The sequence below is a fragment of the Scyliorhinus canicula genome, chromosome 14 (assembly GCF_902713615.1).
Source record: "Scyliorhinus canicula chromosome 14, sScyCan1.1, whole genome shotgun sequence".
In the NCBI taxonomy this organism is placed as follows: Eukaryota; Metazoa; Chordata; class Chondrichthyes; order Carcharhiniformes; family Scyliorhinidae; genus Scyliorhinus; species Scyliorhinus canicula.
In genome coordinates this window covers 81,690,406-81,707,352 of record NC_052159.1, presented here as the reverse complement: position 1 = coordinate 81,707,352, position 16,947 = coordinate 81,690,406, and the positions used below count along the sequence as shown (strand labels likewise).

The following is a 16,947-nucleotide window of genomic DNA, read 5'->3' as shown; positions in this document are numbered from 1 at the left end:
GCATTTATTAGCCTCTGTGAAGATATGTTGCAGGTCCTTCTGTGGGTTGGCATGGGCTGCAATATTGTGAATGCAGCTTATCACTAGAATTGTCAGCAAACAACCACTGCTGACCAGATGATGGAAGGTTGCAGCTAGAGATGATTAGGTCAAAGATGTTTAATTGCAGAATCTGTTATGATGTTCTGGCACTGTGATGCTTGCTCTCCAATAACCATAAAGTTTCCTCCTATGACTCCAGCCTCCAGAATATTTCTCTTCAAACTCCATGGATATGTCAGTGCTCTTTGATACCTTATTCAGTTGAATGCTTTGATTTTGAGAGCAGCTACTCTCATCTTTCAATCACTGGTAACTGAGAACTCTTAAACCATTCGAATTTATTTCCTCCTTGAAAAATCTTCTCAAAATTCAAACCTTTGATTAAACTTCTAGTCATTCATCTTAACTTCTCCCTTTATGTTTTGATGCCTGTCTACTTGTGTCTATTCATGGAGCACTTTTCTTAACGTGAGAGATCTGCAAATGATATTGTAATTTTCAGTTCTGGGACACAAAATGTTTGTTTAGCAAATCCTACTCTATCTCAGGGTATTATGCTGGTCTTGTAGTTTTTCTGCAATTCAATAGCCAACCAAGATTCAATGTCTAGGCCTCAAACATTAAGATGACACTGAAAGACGAGCTGTGGCAAAAGGAGAGAAAAGGGGAAGAAAAACAAAAGGTGACAGCGTTTGGGGACATTTCGCCATTCAGAACCAGTGGAGAATGTTTGATTCCTCTCCCACTGCCCGCACAACTCTTGGAAAACAAAGACCCCGTGAAAACAAATACATCCGGATGATAGTGCGCAGACGCGGGACGAAGGACTACAACACCCGGCGAGCACCGCGCCCCAGTTCCAGCTCGCGCTTCCGCTCGGAAAGAAATTACGTCATTGTTAAAGCTCCCAGAAAGTGGGTGCATTGTGCAATGTAGTGTCTGTGGTGCAGCGCTGGACACAGAGTCACAAGCAGGGAATGACTGCTGCACGCCGAGACACGCTCTAACTCCACATTTCTTACATAGCAGCGACAAAGAGGAAAAAAAACCGACACAAGTAAGTTTTTATTTCAATGTGGCTTTTTTTGCGTGTTGTCCATGACTTCTTATTTCCTTCATTGCTGTGCTTGTGTTTTCTCCCACTTCCAGCACAATTCATGGAAGTCTGACTGAAGTGGTCCTGGTTTCCGGACTGATTGGCCATTCGTCTGTTTAATGTTAGCATATTAGCTATTGTGCTGTATGGTTTCTAAGTAGTTACAGTGGTGCAGCTTATTGTACAGCATGCGGTGGACTAAAAGCTAATTTTAGTTCCCGAAAGTGCAAATGTGATTAGTTATTAATTAAATATTTTTGAATCCATTATTTTTATTCTAACGCTTAAGTTTCATTTCACAAAGTTATGATTTATGCTGAATCAGCTCGTACTGTAAGTAGCTTATTTGTAAAATCTCTGCTTTAAAAATTGCAACTTTTTCCAAATTAAATATTGTGCTCAATTTGGTGGTGTCTGGTGATGGTGGAGGGAGGAAGAGACATGTCACTGGAGTGCTGTGATTTTAGACCATTTCATTTGCATTTTGGAAAAGGCATTATGTTCAAATAATTTTTGTATCCTGGGGAGATAAGGTACAGTAGGTCAATAAAACATGCTTCTTTTACATAGATAATGTAGCTAAAACAAAGCTAGTACTTTTCTAGCCAATAAAATTAAAAATGCCTTCAGCATATCCTGTAAAACTATTTCACAACGTTTCAAATTGTGCAACTCAAGGTTGTTTATACTTAAATTATGATTTCCAAATACTATGCCAAAACAATTCTGTTGGTCCATTTAAACACTGATTGATATCTTGTTAACTCTAGTGAAGCAGTGTTTTATGGACAATATATCATAATGATTTGACAGATAAACATCATTGTTTTAAGATTACACAAATTTGCATAATTGAAGGCTTGCAAATTAGTATGTTTTTTTAATGTTTGTGATATATTTAAAGCTATGTCTCCACAAAGTTTAGGTGCTTTTGAATCTTCTTTAAATTAACGTGACTGATTCCAATGGATGGGGTTTGAAGTAGAGCTCACCTTGCCTTGCCAGTGTTTTCCTGGATTCTTCACTTGCATTTGGCTCTAATGCACTACTATACAAAACTGCTAAGTTTTAGCCATAAGGTTTAACAAAAATGCAATGACTGAATTTAGTCAGTTTATTGATGCTTTGATCTTTAATACTTATGAATTATGGGGCATTACCAAGGTGCATGTGTTTTGGAATGCTTCTTTCTGAATATGGGACAACACTTGAATTGCATGTTGTCTGATAATATGTGACACAAGATAATCATCCCTAGATACTAAACTAAAAGAAAAACACTGCATGCTGGAAAGTGCTGACAATACTCAGCAGGTCTGGCAGCAACTGTGGAGAGAGAGCAGAAGCAACATTTCAAGTTGAGTATGACGGTTCTGAAGAACAGTCATTTTCAGCTTGAAACTAACTCTGTTTTTATCTCTAGGTACTGTGTGCTATCCAAATGTAACTTTTTTATTGACTATGGAATATGTTCCTCTTGGAAGGTAAGTGCCTTATTTTCAGTGGTTCAGATTCCAAGATGCTGCAATTAGTACAACACATTTAAAACTTTATTCACTCTAGCTGCAGACAACATCTGAAGTAGAATTAGGATTTCTTAAACAGCTGTTGATAATTTGAGTCTGAAGTATAGATTTATCCTTACAGAATTGGGGTGATGTACATGAAGCTAGTACAGTAGAAGAAGCCTAATACAGTATCAAATATAATTCCATGTAACAAAGCTATTTTGTGTATCTACGAACAGTATTGTAGATCTTTATTGTAGATTCCATGGAGTAATCAGTGCAGAATTTGAGCATGAAACTGGCATAGTGTATTGACACATGCTCTGATTTAGAAGTTATATTATGCAGTTGTTGCATTCACAGCCTGATATAGTAGTATTCTGATGTAGTATGAATATACTTTCTGTAATCGGTTAAGTATTTCCTCAAGTTATCCAACAACAAGGTGTCTCTTACTCTACCATTAGTGATTATCTGCAATTATGTAGGCCACACACCAAGTAGCTTCTCTATCAAAACATTTCTGACTTATTACATCTCTCCCTCCCTTTCAGGAAGCCATGAAGCAATATATTCAACACCTCCCTCTTTCTTAAATGTGGAATACAAAAGCACTGTTTTGGACAGGGGTATTATCTTGCATTCTGTAGTTGACTTAAGATGTCTCCCTTAAAATGGAGAATGACATTTATAACTTTGACATAAAATTAAACCTAAATCTTCAACAGAAATAAATATTGGAATGAAATGTTTTGACTGATCCCAGAGTAATGTTATCCTAATGTAGGTGACTACATAGTTAAATATGAGAATAGAGTCTAATGGGTACTTGATCATTATTATGTCAATTGAATAATTAAAAAGAGTAATGCTGCATGAACTTTAGTAGCCCTGTTCAACATGTACTCTTGTTAATGAGGGAAAACTTCTACCTTCACTCAAGATCACATTGTACTATATTCCAAAATAATTGTTTTAACTCCACTGACAGTATGTGCATTTTGTGTATATTGTCTGACCAACTGCCTCTGGATGCGTTTAATAAAATTTACAAATATAAATTGCAGACTTGAGTGGATGGGAAAGTTGGAAGATATGAATTGGTTAACAAAAATCCTAAATGACATGATTTTGGACTGAAGCTAAATGAACACTTATTAATAACCTAATCACTGATAATGTTTATTATAATTGTTATCTTTTCAATAAGGCCAGCGGATGTAGTGCAGGTATTGAGGGGAAGCTAGATAGTTCTGTGAATTACAAGGCAGTAATCTATATTCCTAAAATTTGAAAATGTGTCATGTCAAATATCTTAACAATGTGACATTACTGCCTTAATATTGAGTGGTGTAAGCCGTATTGGCTGAAACAGTAAAAAAAGTACATTTTTATATATATATATGTATATAGATATATATAGATATATATGATATATATGATATATATATATATATATGATATATATATATATGTGTGTGTGTGTTATAAAGGCATCAACGCCTTGTTGGGGTAAAGTCGCATTCATGTCCTTATTTTTTATTCACAGGCACTTCCAGCAGGTGTTGTCAAGAGGACTGCTTGAGAGCAGAGGTCATTGTGTCTTTTGAAGAAAAAGTGGGTAAATATTTTGAAGTTGAGGAAAATACAGGATTGTGGGGAGAGAATGGGGCCTTGGGATTAGTTTTGGATGGTTCTGCAAAGAACCAGCATAAGAACAATAAGCCACTGACCTCCCCTTTTTCTGTTAATTATTTTTTTAATGGTTCCATTAGTTGCTGATTGGCATTCAGAAATGTAAACTTTGAAATATATATTTTCCTTTTCCAGCTTTTGGAAGGATGAGACTAATTGTAACATTCTTACTTGCCCTATCGGGTAATTTGATTGCGATAAAACTTGTGACCTTTTCTGATCTGTACACCTCAGCTACTCTCTGGGTAAGCCTTGGAGGAGCAACTCCTTGTGTGAAATGCTAATAATTGGCAAGAACATTTCAGCTACTTTGGAATTGTATATCTAAATAGTTACTGATTCTTAATGAATCACTGAGAAAAGAAGTAATCAGCTATTATTAGTAATCTAAAGTAAAATGACCAGACAATGAACGTGTGTTATTTTACCAAGCATTTAGATAACCTAAAGCCGCAGTTTAAGGTCTCGGCTGAGAGGAGACTGTTCCGGGCCTTTGCTTATGCCATTCTACCTGATGAATGCAAGAAATAAAATAACAGTTTTGATGATTATTTTTTAACTTCCTCATATCGTCAGAGGAGTAGCTTCAGCTCCATGCCTTCCATTCATGGCATGTTTGTGATCGAGGTAGTCCAGGTGTGAACATTTATCCTGTTGGGCTGTACTGCTACTAATCAACGTGTGAATGTTTGATGTAATGGGATCTATGTTTCTGACTCTTTATGGGTGCTTAATTTTTAAATGCCGAAGTAAGTAATTATCGCGTTTTGGCTTATCTTTCACATAATGCCTGTTAACTGGTCATCTGACAGAGCAAAAGTAAAAATTGTGGCAGTGATAAAAACACGATGGATGTTGAACCTTGATTAAAAACACGATGGATGTTGAGCCTTGACCTAGGTTTCTTAGTTTAAATAAAAAAGGAATCGAAGGCAAATGTTAATAACTACAAATTTAGTGCCTATGCTAAACATGATACCAATGTTAGGGTGGCACGGTAGCACAGTGGTTGGCACTGTTGCTTCAAAGTGCCAGGGTCCCAGGTTAGATTCCTGGCTTGGGTCACTATCTGTGCGGAGTCTGCACTTTCTCCCCGTGTCTGCGTGGGTTTTCTGCGGGTGCTCTGGTTTCCTCCCACAAGTCCCGAAAGACCTGCTTGTTGGGTGAATTAGACATTCTGAATTCTCCCTCAGTGTACCCGAACAGGTGGCGGAATGTGGCTAGGGACTTTTCACAGTAACTTCATTACAGTGTTAATCTACGCCTACTTGTGACAATAAAGATTATTATTATTATTATTGAAAATGAAGGGCAACTAGGGATGGGCAATAAATGCTGGTCTATCCAGCAACGCCCACATCCCGTAAATGAATTTTTAAAAAAAGGAAAATTAATCTAGTGTATTTACATGTGGAAAGAGAAAACATAAGCTAACATTTTGGGATACAGCTCAAAATTATGCTTTTAAAATATTTCTGATGCTGTTACAGCAGAAGCACCTTCCTCACAATTTTTTCTTGTTTCACATTTCCAGAATTTGCAATTAATGTCTTCTCATGAGAATTGAAAATCTGTTGCATCATCTGAATCAAAATAATTTGTTTGACAATTTGCCTTCGGTGCAGTTGGCTACTTTTGTGTATATTGTTCATCTTGGGATGTATAAATGAAACAAATATCTTTATGTTAGCATGAAATTACAGCAGTAATGTTTCACATTGAAGCTTTGGTTGAATATAGCTGAAATACCTGCTTTTTTGTGACATATCACAGCTTGCAGAAAACAAATATTTGAATAACAAAGATTGAAGACCTGGGCCAAATTTTCACCATGACGGGGAGCCTCTCCATCATGGTGAAAATGGTGGCAGTTGCCAAACATCGTAGGTCCCACCCGCTAACACAGCAGTTCTCATTTTCACAGGGCTGGGAATGGGGTGTAGTTCACACATTCACGTTTACGGAGGCAGTTGTCCATTTAAATCATCAGATGCCTATGTTCATGTTGGATTTTGGTAGCTTAAGATGTATGAAACCCAAAAGAGATCCGATAAAAGCAGGTATGAACTTTGTAGCTTCATTTGGCTAGATAGATACCTATTTGGAGTGCTAAAGTAGCCCTTTGGATCTGGTCCCAGGGCAACTTTGGTGGAAGTCAGGTGCCCTTTGAAATTGTTAGAAGTAGGTATGTATGTGTGTAAAAAGTGCATAAATTCATTAATTATCAAGCTGATTTGGAACTGTCAACAGAACTCTCAAACAGACCTCTCAAAATCAACTGACAATGGGGACTTCTCCAAGGGGACCATGCCTGGGGAGTTATGAAAGGGAGCTGTCAAAGCATTTAAAAGTACTGCCGTTTAAATCTTTTTGGGGAAAAAAAAAATCTGTTTTTAAAAAGAAATATTGCTTGCTATTTTAGGTTTTCTGTTGCTGGATTAGTGTTGCATGTCAGAGCAGGGTTCCAACCATTTCAGTTTGACTGCTGCATATGGTTATAGACTCTTTTTGAAGTTGGACTATGAAATCCAGTGCTTGTTGTTATAAGGATTTAGTAAGGTGAAATAATATAAATATAGTAAATGGGTTTTGTGTTTTCTTTTCAATATAATGAAATCTGCAATTGACACTTATAACTTTTATTTTTATAGAACTTTATAACTTTTATTTTTATAGAACTTTATAACTTTTATTTTTATAGAACTTTATTTTATTTTATCTCTTCTCAGCATTGATGTGTTGGGTACTGACCAGTGCGCCACTTCAAGCTGGCAAGAGCCACTGGCAGCAATGGCATTGCCATTATAGTCCACTAGCTGGCAGGCTGATGGCAGGATGGTAGGCTTGACACGGAGGCTTTTGAGGTCAGACCGCGCAATGAGATTGGCTGAAGCGCCGGTGTCCAGGCGGAATCGGATTCAGGATTGGTTGACCGTGAGGGTGGCACACCACTCGTCGTCCGGATCAGTGCTGAATATCGTGAGAGGCTTGACGTTTGTCTTCGGGGGCATCTTGTGTTTGGTAATGATGCCCACCCGAAATGGTGCTTTAGGGTCCTCGGTGGCAAGGTCCGGCATCAGGTCAGAATCGGACTCGGTGACCGTGGGCTGGATGGCGCGGACATCTCTGCGTAGCTGGTTGGAGCGACGAGAGGTAGTAGGTTGAGCAGACCTGCATAAAGCAGCATAGTGGCCAAGCTTGCCACATTGTCGGCAGTGGCGTGATTTCGCAGGACATTGCTGCTTTAAGTAGGCGGAGCCACAGTTGCCACACGTCATGACGTCAGAACGCTCTGTGTGCCACTGCGCATGCGCGGTGCGGTCGTACGTGGTGCGGCCTGCGCAGTGCGATCTTCGGCGTCACCGTTCCCTCGTTCCCAGCATGTGCGGAGGCTGTTTAGCACAGGGCTAAATCGCTGGCTTTGAAAGCAGACCAAGGCAGGCCAGCAGCACAGTTCAATTCCCGTAACAGCTTCCCCGAACAGGTGCCGGAATGTGGCAACTAGGGGCTTTTCACAGTAACTTCATTTGAAGCCTACGTGTGACAATAAGTAATTTACATTTACAAATGGCAGCCCTCATCCAGACTGAGGCCCTGGAGTTGCTTGACAGCTTGCACCCGTTCTGCCTCGTGGGGACCTTGCTGCGCCGTTTCAGCTGCTTGAATGTGAGAGTATCGGTTAGTGGCGTGTTCATGCAGAACGCAGGTCTCGATGGCAATCGCAAGGGTGAGCTGTTTAACTTTGAGGAGCTGCTGGCGTAGGGAGTCCGACTGTACACTGAAAACGATTTAGTCGCGTATCATGGAGTCGGAGGTGGATCCATAATTACAGGACTGCGCAAGGATGCGGAGGTGGGTGAGAAAAGATTGAAAAGGTTCATCCTTACCCTGCAAACGGAAGACGTAGCGCTCAAAACTTTCATTTACCTCGATGTCACAATGACTGTCAAATTTGAGGAGGACTGTCTTGAATTTGGACTTGTCTTCACCTTCAGCAAAAGTGAGAGAGTTGAAGATATGGATGGTGTGGTCCCTGGCCGTGGAGAGGAAGAGAGCAATCTTCCTGGCATCTGAAGCAGCTTCCAGGTCTGTGGCTTCAAGGTAAAGCTGGAATCGTTGCTTAAAGATTTTCCAGTTGGCACCGAGGTTGCCGGTGATGCGGAGCGGCAGTGGGGCGTGGATGCTGTCCATATTGCAGGATGGCTGATTGCTGGTCGAAGGCAGATCACTTGAAGGTAGGTCTAATAAATTCTAACATCACGTACTGATACCATGATGTGTTGGGTACTCTGGATCTGTGGAGACTGCGTTTACCTTAGCAGTAACATAGACAGGTTACCAACACTTGTAATAGTACAACTCTATTTTATTAAGCTAAGAACTATTGAACATACTTGCACTGTGGGTCGACACTATGTTAGATTAACTGAAGACCTGTGCCTATCCTGACCAGTCTAAACTGTTAGCACATGGTGAAGGTTTGTGCTACTAGCTGCGAGCTCTGTCTGTCTCAGAGGCTGCATCCCGAATGAGTGGGAAAACTAGTGCCCTCTGGCTTTATAGTGAGCGTGCCCTAACTGGTGATTGGCTGCTGTGTTGTGTGTGTGTGTGTTGATTGGTCTTGCAGTGTGTCAGTCAGTGTGTGTCTCTGCACCATTATATACTGATGTGTATATTATACAAGCATGGGTCCTGATGTCTGTCCATGATGGATAATGGGTGAGTTAGCATAGGAGTAGGAGTAGCCAATTCCGTCCTGGATCCTGCTCTGCCATTCAATTTGATCATGACTGATCGGCTCCCTAAATGCCATTTTCCCGTACTGTACTCAGAACCTTTGTCACTAGTATTTAGAAATCTATCAATTTCTGTCTTGAACATACACAATGATTAGGCTTCCATGGCCCTCTGGGGTGAAGAATTCCGAAGATTCACTACCCTGGTGGAGCGAGTCCTCCTTATCTGTTCCAAAATAGCTTTCCCCTTATTCTGAGATTGTGTCCCCCTGTTGTAAATTTCCCCTGACCACCTTCAACCACCACAACCCCACCCCAACCCAAGCCAGGGGAAACTACCTGTCTGCACCTGCCGTGTTTAGCCCCTTAAGAATTTTGAAGGTTTCAGTGAGATCACCTTTCATTGCTCTAAACTCAAGAATATAGACCCAGTCTCCTCAATCTCTCCTGATAGGACAGTCCCACCATTCCATGAACTATTTCCCCATCTCGCCCAACCACCAGATTCGCAGACAAAAATCAGGGTCCTAATTCTTCAGGTTTTTACAATGGATATTTTGTATATTAGGTCATTTTCCTTCTAAAATGTGGCAAGAACCTTAATGGCCAACTAAGGATATTACTATCGATAAATCTGAAAATAATAATCTTTATTGTCACAAGTAGGCTTACATTAATACTGCAATGAAGTCACTGTGAAAATCTCCTAGTTTCCACATTCTGACACCTGTTTGGGTACACAGAGGGATAATTCAGAATGTCCAAATTACCTAACAGCATGTATTTGGGGACTTGTGGGAGAAAAACGGAGCACCCGGAGGAAACCCACCAGACACAGCTTTGTTGTTAATCGTTCTCTTTCCTCAGTACTGACAATTTTCTGATTACCCCCTCAGATTATCTACATGCCTTGGAACTCCTCTTCGTGTTTCATATTGTCCTTCCCAATGCTATTTCTACTATGTACTAATTATCTCATTACACTGCTTCCAAATGTCAGGTCAATCCTCCTGCCCAATATGTGGTGGTGGTGCATTACAGTTCACTCTGGGAGTCCAACTTGGCAACAGGTACTTTTACATGCAATTTGTAGCCTGGAGCTATGGATAGTGATGGCAGAGGCTCCAACTTTCTTACCATCATATGGATGACCAGGAATCGCCCCATTCTTACTGCTTGTCGTTCGTAAATGTTGGAAGGATTTGCAAGTTAATGTTCAATCTCTTTGGCTGCAGCATGAATGCACCTTCCTTGGCCATCCAAGTCCTGGGGAGATGACTCGAATCCAAGGTTCTGCCTCGGAGGTAATGACACTACCACTCCGCCATATGATCTCTGAATTCAATAACACATATATCCCACTATATCTATATTTCCATGCTCGAGGCCACCACACAATATAATCGCGTTCCCAGAAGTTCACCTTCCAAAATCTACCATACCCAAAGACACGCTCAATTACTCCTAAAGCAACACCTTCTCAATACTGCCAAAACCCACAATCAATATTGCATTTGCATCCTCGCACAGTGATGCCAGATGTCAGAACCTGCTCCCATTATTAGTGATACCTTGTTTCATGAATTATGCACTCTTCACCAAACTTTAGCAATCGCTAACTTTCCTCCTCTTTTTATCCCGATTTCTTCACTTCCCAACATTCAACCCAAACACCCACTTTAGTGCCGCAACGTTTTGCATCTGTACATCTTTCTCTTCCTTCATTCCCTCACATTGACTCATTGCCACTTGGTCTGTCTCAAATCCAACTTCACATTCACATAAGGTGTGCCCCACAAGACACTGATCCTTTAAAAAAATCTTCCAGTCAAACAACATGCCATTTCTTATCACAATCACAACCAGAAACTAACCAATATAAATGCAATGAGGTTTCTGCCTTTGGCACAAATGCAGAACTTGTATTCTGTGACAAAAGCAAACTATTTCCCCTCTTCCTTCTGGACCTGACTCCTCCTCGATCTGACTGCAGCCTTCTCCATCATTCAGTTACGTGGGACTAGACCTGCCTGGTTCAATTCTTAATCGTAGTCAGAGAATCACCTGCAATGGTTTATTTTCCCAGTTCCACACCATTGCTTCCAGTGTTCCTCAAGGGTCTGTCCCTGGTCTCTTCTATTCTCATTTACAGGCCACTTCTCTCCAACATAATCCAAAATCACAGTGGAGCGGGGCTGTAGGTGGAAACTCTCCTGCTCGGACCTTGCACTAAGGCTTTTGGAGATCAATTATCATAGCCCTAGGACATTGCTTCAGGAATTCTTTAGGACGATGTCCTAGACCCAACCAACTTCAACTGTTTCATCACTAATCTTTCTCCAACATTAAGGTGGGAATGATCTTTGATCATCTGTGTTCAGTTCCATTCACAGCTCTTCAGAAAAATAAATAATGCATGGCTGCATTGAGTAAGACCTGAACAATATTCAGGCTTGGGCTCATAAATGGCAAGTACAATTCATGCCACACAGTGCCAAGTAAATAGTCATCTTCATCAAGAGTCACCTCCCCATGACATTCAGTGGCATTCCTATCACTAATTTCCCCACCAACAACCACCTGGAGCCTGACATTGGCCAGAAACATAACTCGATCAACAAGATAAATACCGTGGCTACATGAGCAGGTCAGAGGCTGGGAATTCTGTGGTTTGTAGCTCGCCTCCTGACATCCAAAAGCCATTCCAACATCTACAAGATAACATGATGTGGAGATGTCGGTGTTGGACTGGGGTGAGCACAGTAAGAAGTCTTACAATACCAGGTTAAAGTCCACCAGGTTTGTTTCGAATCACCAGCTTTCGGTGCACTGCTCCTTCCTCATTCACCTGAGGAAGGAGCAGTGCTCCGAAAGCTAGTGCTTCGAAACAAACCTAGTGGACTTTAAACTGGTGTTGTAAGACTTCTTGCTGTACAAGATAACAGATCAGGAGTGTGATGAAATACACCCACTTTCCAGGATGAGTGCAATTCTAACAACTAGAAACCCTCTATCATACAAGTCAAAGCAACCTGCTTCATCAGCAACCCATCCACCACCTCAAACACTCTGCCTCCACTACCATTACACCAGGCCTGTCAAGTGTATGTATCATCTGCACGATGCACTGCAACAAGTTGTCAAGACATCTTCAGCAGCACTCTCCAAACTCGCAATGTCAACTATCTCGATGGGAAACAAGCACATGGGAATGCCACCACCTACAATTCATGCAACATCCTGATTTGAACATATTGCTGTTCCTTAATTGTTGCTGGATCAAAATCCTGGAACTTCCTACCTAACAGCACCATCTGCACCTATCTCGCACACTGTAGTGGTTCAAGATGCACCTCACTGCCACCTCAAAACCATTTAGCAGAGGGTAATACATTTTGGTCTTGTGATGCCTGCATCCTGTGAATGAATAAAAAGGTTAAACTTCCCAGCAGCAGGGCCCTAATATTACAATTGTCACATGCACTGAATCATCAATCATGAATGTTTCATAGTACTTTGACAAATGGATTACCTTTAAGGCGCTTTGTTAATTTTATTCACCATCTCAGGAGAATCAGTGTATGCCATTATGGATAGGATAAGAACTGACAATGCATTACAAAACAATTGAGTGATTCTAATTGCTCCCTTGTGCTCCCAAAAACAACGGAGTGCCCGAAGTTGAATTATTTTCAGAAATTCCCTTTTAACAGTTTTACCAATCATATAAATTGTGTACTTTTATGTTTATCAAATATTCGTTTCACTCTTCATAATGTTTTTTGAGTGCATTAGATGTATCAGAATGCAGGTGAAGTGCTCGTAAATCTACATGCTCTATAATCCAGTATAAGTCGCTGAAGCTGGGTAGAAGATCATTAATGTCCAGTGGCTCCTTTCTTGCACAAATACTTATTTATATGCAATGTGATATATGCCCTCTTATTTCACCACACCAGCCCCCACCTCAATTAATGATTGTCGGAAAAGTGGCTGGAAGTTTCTTTTATTTATTCAAGTTTTTCTGTGTAGTCCTACTATCAAGTTTCTTGACATTATTTAAGTCACTTCTGGCATCAGCATGACTGCATATGGAATTGATTGAGGAATAACATAACTTTTAACTGACCAAAGATATGGACTGAATTGACTAAAATATGTTATTACTAATAATTATTATTCAGCTACCTCTGTCAAACTATATTCAGGTCATTAATTATAATGACACTGGGTCCAGCAGGGTTACTTCTACTTGACACATGACAGCCTAAATCAATGTAAGTGCAGCAATACATTTTAATTCACGATCACAATAATATCATTTTGTGGACTCACTTGAATAACAGAATAGGTAAAGTTGCCATAGTCCCAAATGACCATCGGCTGCTTTCCCCTTTTGAGGAGGAGAGCTGACTGATGGTGATTTAACCTGAGAATCACCACACCTCCGGCGAGGGACAAGGTTGAGAAGGCAGGCCTTCATGAATAACCTTCGTTGGAACGGGAATTGAACCCACCCTGCTGGCCTCGCTCTGCATCACAAACCAGCTGTCTAGCTGAGTGAGCTAAACCAGATCCCAAAAATAACAGAATAACATAGGTATCCATGAATCCTAGCTATTTCATGCATTTTTGTGGGATACATGGAACACGTTTTTTGTTTTAGTCCTACTCTGCGCAAGGGTTTGTGGTGGGAAGCTGTCACCTTAACACGCTTTATCTGTTCAGGTGTCATTTCCTGCTCTCTGCCTCCATTTTCACCCCTCCTTGTCTTCATGTCTATCTCCAATTTTTCTCTTCCTTGGTTTCTGTCTCTAGAGGAGGGATAGACTAAAACAATCAGCAAATATTGACGCTAAGCTGACTGACTCTCACAGATACCTTTTTAAAAGAAATAATTTTTATTGAGATTTTCACAAAATATCAGAAACAGAAAATAGTAACAAGAAAACAGTATTAACAACAAAACGGTTGCTGCTGCTACCGGCCTATTTTCCTACCGTTCTGCCAGGAAGTCCAGGAAAGGCTGCCACCGCCTAAAAAACCCCTGCACTGATCCCCTCAGGGCAAATTTCACCTTCTCCAATTTGATGAATATCATTGACCCAGGCCTCCACGCTTGGGGGCTTTGCATCCTTCCACTGAAGCAAAATCCTCCTCTGGGCTACTAGGGATGCAAAGGCCAGAACACCGGCCTCTTTCGCCTCCTGCACACCCGGCTCCACTGCAACCCCAAAAATTGCGAGTCCCCAGCCTGGCCTGACCCTGGATCCTACCACCCTCGACACCGTCCTTGCTACCCCCTTCCAAAATTCTCCCAGCGCTGGGCATGCCCAGAACATATGGGCATGGTTCGCTGGGCTCCCCAAGCACCTAGCACACCTGTCTTTGCCCCCGAAGAACCTGCTCATTCTCGTCCCGGTCATGTGAGCCCTATGTAGCACCTTGAACTGTATGAGGCTAAGCCTCGCACAAGAAGAGGAGGAATTCACTCTTTCCAGGGCATCTTTCTGATATGACTTCCTTTTTCTTCAACTAAGGATAAAAGCATGGGTGATTGTTTCAGAAACAGATGGGGGTAGAGATAGGTGATTTTGCATAGGTGGAAGTTGGGAGTCGTTGCGATGGAAGGGCTGTGGGAGTGGGCACTGAATTGAGTCAAGTAGAATACCAAGGTTGTTTACAGTCGGGTCCAACCTAAGATAGTGGCCAGGGAAGACTACGGGATGGTGTTTGCAGCAAAGATTCAAAAAAATACCTTCAATCTTTTCAGTGTTTAATAAGAGGAAATTCTGGCTCATGTAAGTTTGGATGTCAGACAAGCAGTCTGACGAAGTTATGTGGAAGTGGAGTTGGATGGCAGCAGCAGATATTTCTTCACGTGCCTGTCATGCTAAGTGATAGCATTCTTGGCTCTAAGCTAGAAAGCTGGATTGAAACCCCACTCCAGAGATTTGAACACCTATCGTCATTTGAGGAAGTGATTGTCAGAGATTACACCTTTTCAGATGAAATATCAAGTGGAGGCCCGTCTGCCCTTTCAGATGGAGGTAAAAGATCTTATGGCGCTATTTATAGTGTACTAGTTGAGTCCTCTCTGGTGTTCTGGCTAATATTTTGAATCGCAACATCACCAAATTATGTGGTTTTGCCTTGTTGGTGCTTGTGGCACCTTGCTTGTGTAAATCAATTGTATTGTGTCCTCTATTGCAGCATCCCCCAGACTTGGGAATAAGAGTAGGCCATTCAGCTCCTTGAATCTGTTCTGCTGTTCAATGAGGTCATTGCAGATCTGCTAACTAACTCCATATACCTGCATTTGTCCCATATCCCTTAATAGCATTGGCGAACAAGAATCTCTGAATCTAAGTTTTAAAACGAGCAATTGATCTAGGGTGGGATTCCCCCAACGGGTGGCTAAGTGTCGATGCCAGAGTAAAAACTGGAGTGTTTTACTCCGGCATTGGTGCCTGTTCCGGGACACCATTCTGCGGTCCACAGGGGGCTAGGATGGCGCTGGAGAGGCCTCTGCCATGCCAGCTGCCAATCCCGGCCTGAATCCGGCGCCGCGGGGTCCACCCATGCACGGTTGGGCCAGCGCCAACTAGCGCATGCGCAGTGGCCTTCTTCCCCGCGGTGGCCCTGACGCCAAATGGCGCAGGGCTACAGGAGCCAGCGCGGAGGAAAGGAGGCCGGAGGGGGAGAGAACCCGGCCCACCGATTGGTGGGCCCCGATTGCAGACCAGGTCACTACGGAGCCCCCCACACACACACACACAGGCCACACTGGGACCCTTCAATGCCCAGGTCCCGCCGGCCCACAGCAGGTTAGAACGGCGCCGTCGGGACTTGGCTTTTTGTTGACGGCCGCTCGGCCCATCCGGCCCGAAGAATCGGCGCGCTGATTTTGAAGGCGGAGCTGTAGTTGGTGAACAGGAGTCTGACGTGCATAGTTCTTTATTATGCTTTAATATTTTATCGTTTAAATAATAATCCCGTTTGCTGTTATTCCTACCAAAATGGATAACCTCACATTTGTCAACATTGTATTCCATCTGCCAGACCCGAGCCCATTCACTTAACCTATCCAAATCCCTCTGCAGACTTCCAGTATCCTCTGCACTTTTCGCTTTACCACTCATCTTAGTGTCATCTGCAAACTTGGACACATTGCCCTTGGTCCCCAACTCCAAATCATCAATGTAAATTGTGAACAATTGTGGGCCCAACACGGATCCCTGAGGGACACCACTAGCTACTGATTGCCAACCAGAGAAACACCCATTTATCCCAACTCTTTGCTTTCTATTAATTAACCAATCCTCTATCCATGCTACTACTTTACCCTTAATGCCATGCATCTTTATCTTATGCAGCAACCTTTTGTGTGGCACCTTGTCAAAGGCTTTCTGGAAATCCAGATATACCACATCCATCGGCTCCCCGTTATCTACTGCACTGGTAATGTCCTCAAAAAATTCCACTAAATTAGTTAGGCATGACCTGCCTTTTACGAACCCATGCTGCGTCTGCCCAATGGGACAATTTCTATCCAGATGCCTCGCAATTTCTTCCTTGATGATAGATTCCAGCATCTTCCCTATTACCGAAGTTAAACTCACTGGCCTATAATTTCCTGCTTTCTGCCTACCTCCTTTTTTAAACAGTGGCGTCACGTTTGCTAATTTCCAATCCACCGGGACCACCCCAGAGTCTAGTGAATTTCGGTAAATTATCACTAGTGCATCTGCAATTTCCCTAGCCATCTCTTTTAGCACTCTGGGATGCATTCCATCAGGGCCAGGAGACTTGTCTACCTTTAGCCCCATTAGCTTGCCCATCACTCCCTCCTTAGTGATAACAATCCTCT

General features: G+C 42.0%; 1 protein-coding gene across 2 annotated transcripts in view; it reads left to right on the top strand.

The window, feature by feature from the left end:
* The first annotated feature begins 950 nt into the window (after window positions 1-950).
* rab30 (RAB30, member RAS oncogene family) overlaps window positions 951-16,947 on the top strand; it is a 111,447-nt gene continuing 95,450 nt past the window's right edge. The window contains exons 1-2 of one of the 2 annotated variants that reach the window (XM_038817714.1): window positions 951-1,099; window positions 4,196-4,263. The gene's annotated coding sequence lies outside the window, so the exon portion shown is untranslated. Of the gene's footprint in view, window positions 1,100-4,195; window positions 4,268-16,947 lie in introns of both variants that reach the window. The other variant, XM_038817715.1, reaches the window with a different exon arrangement.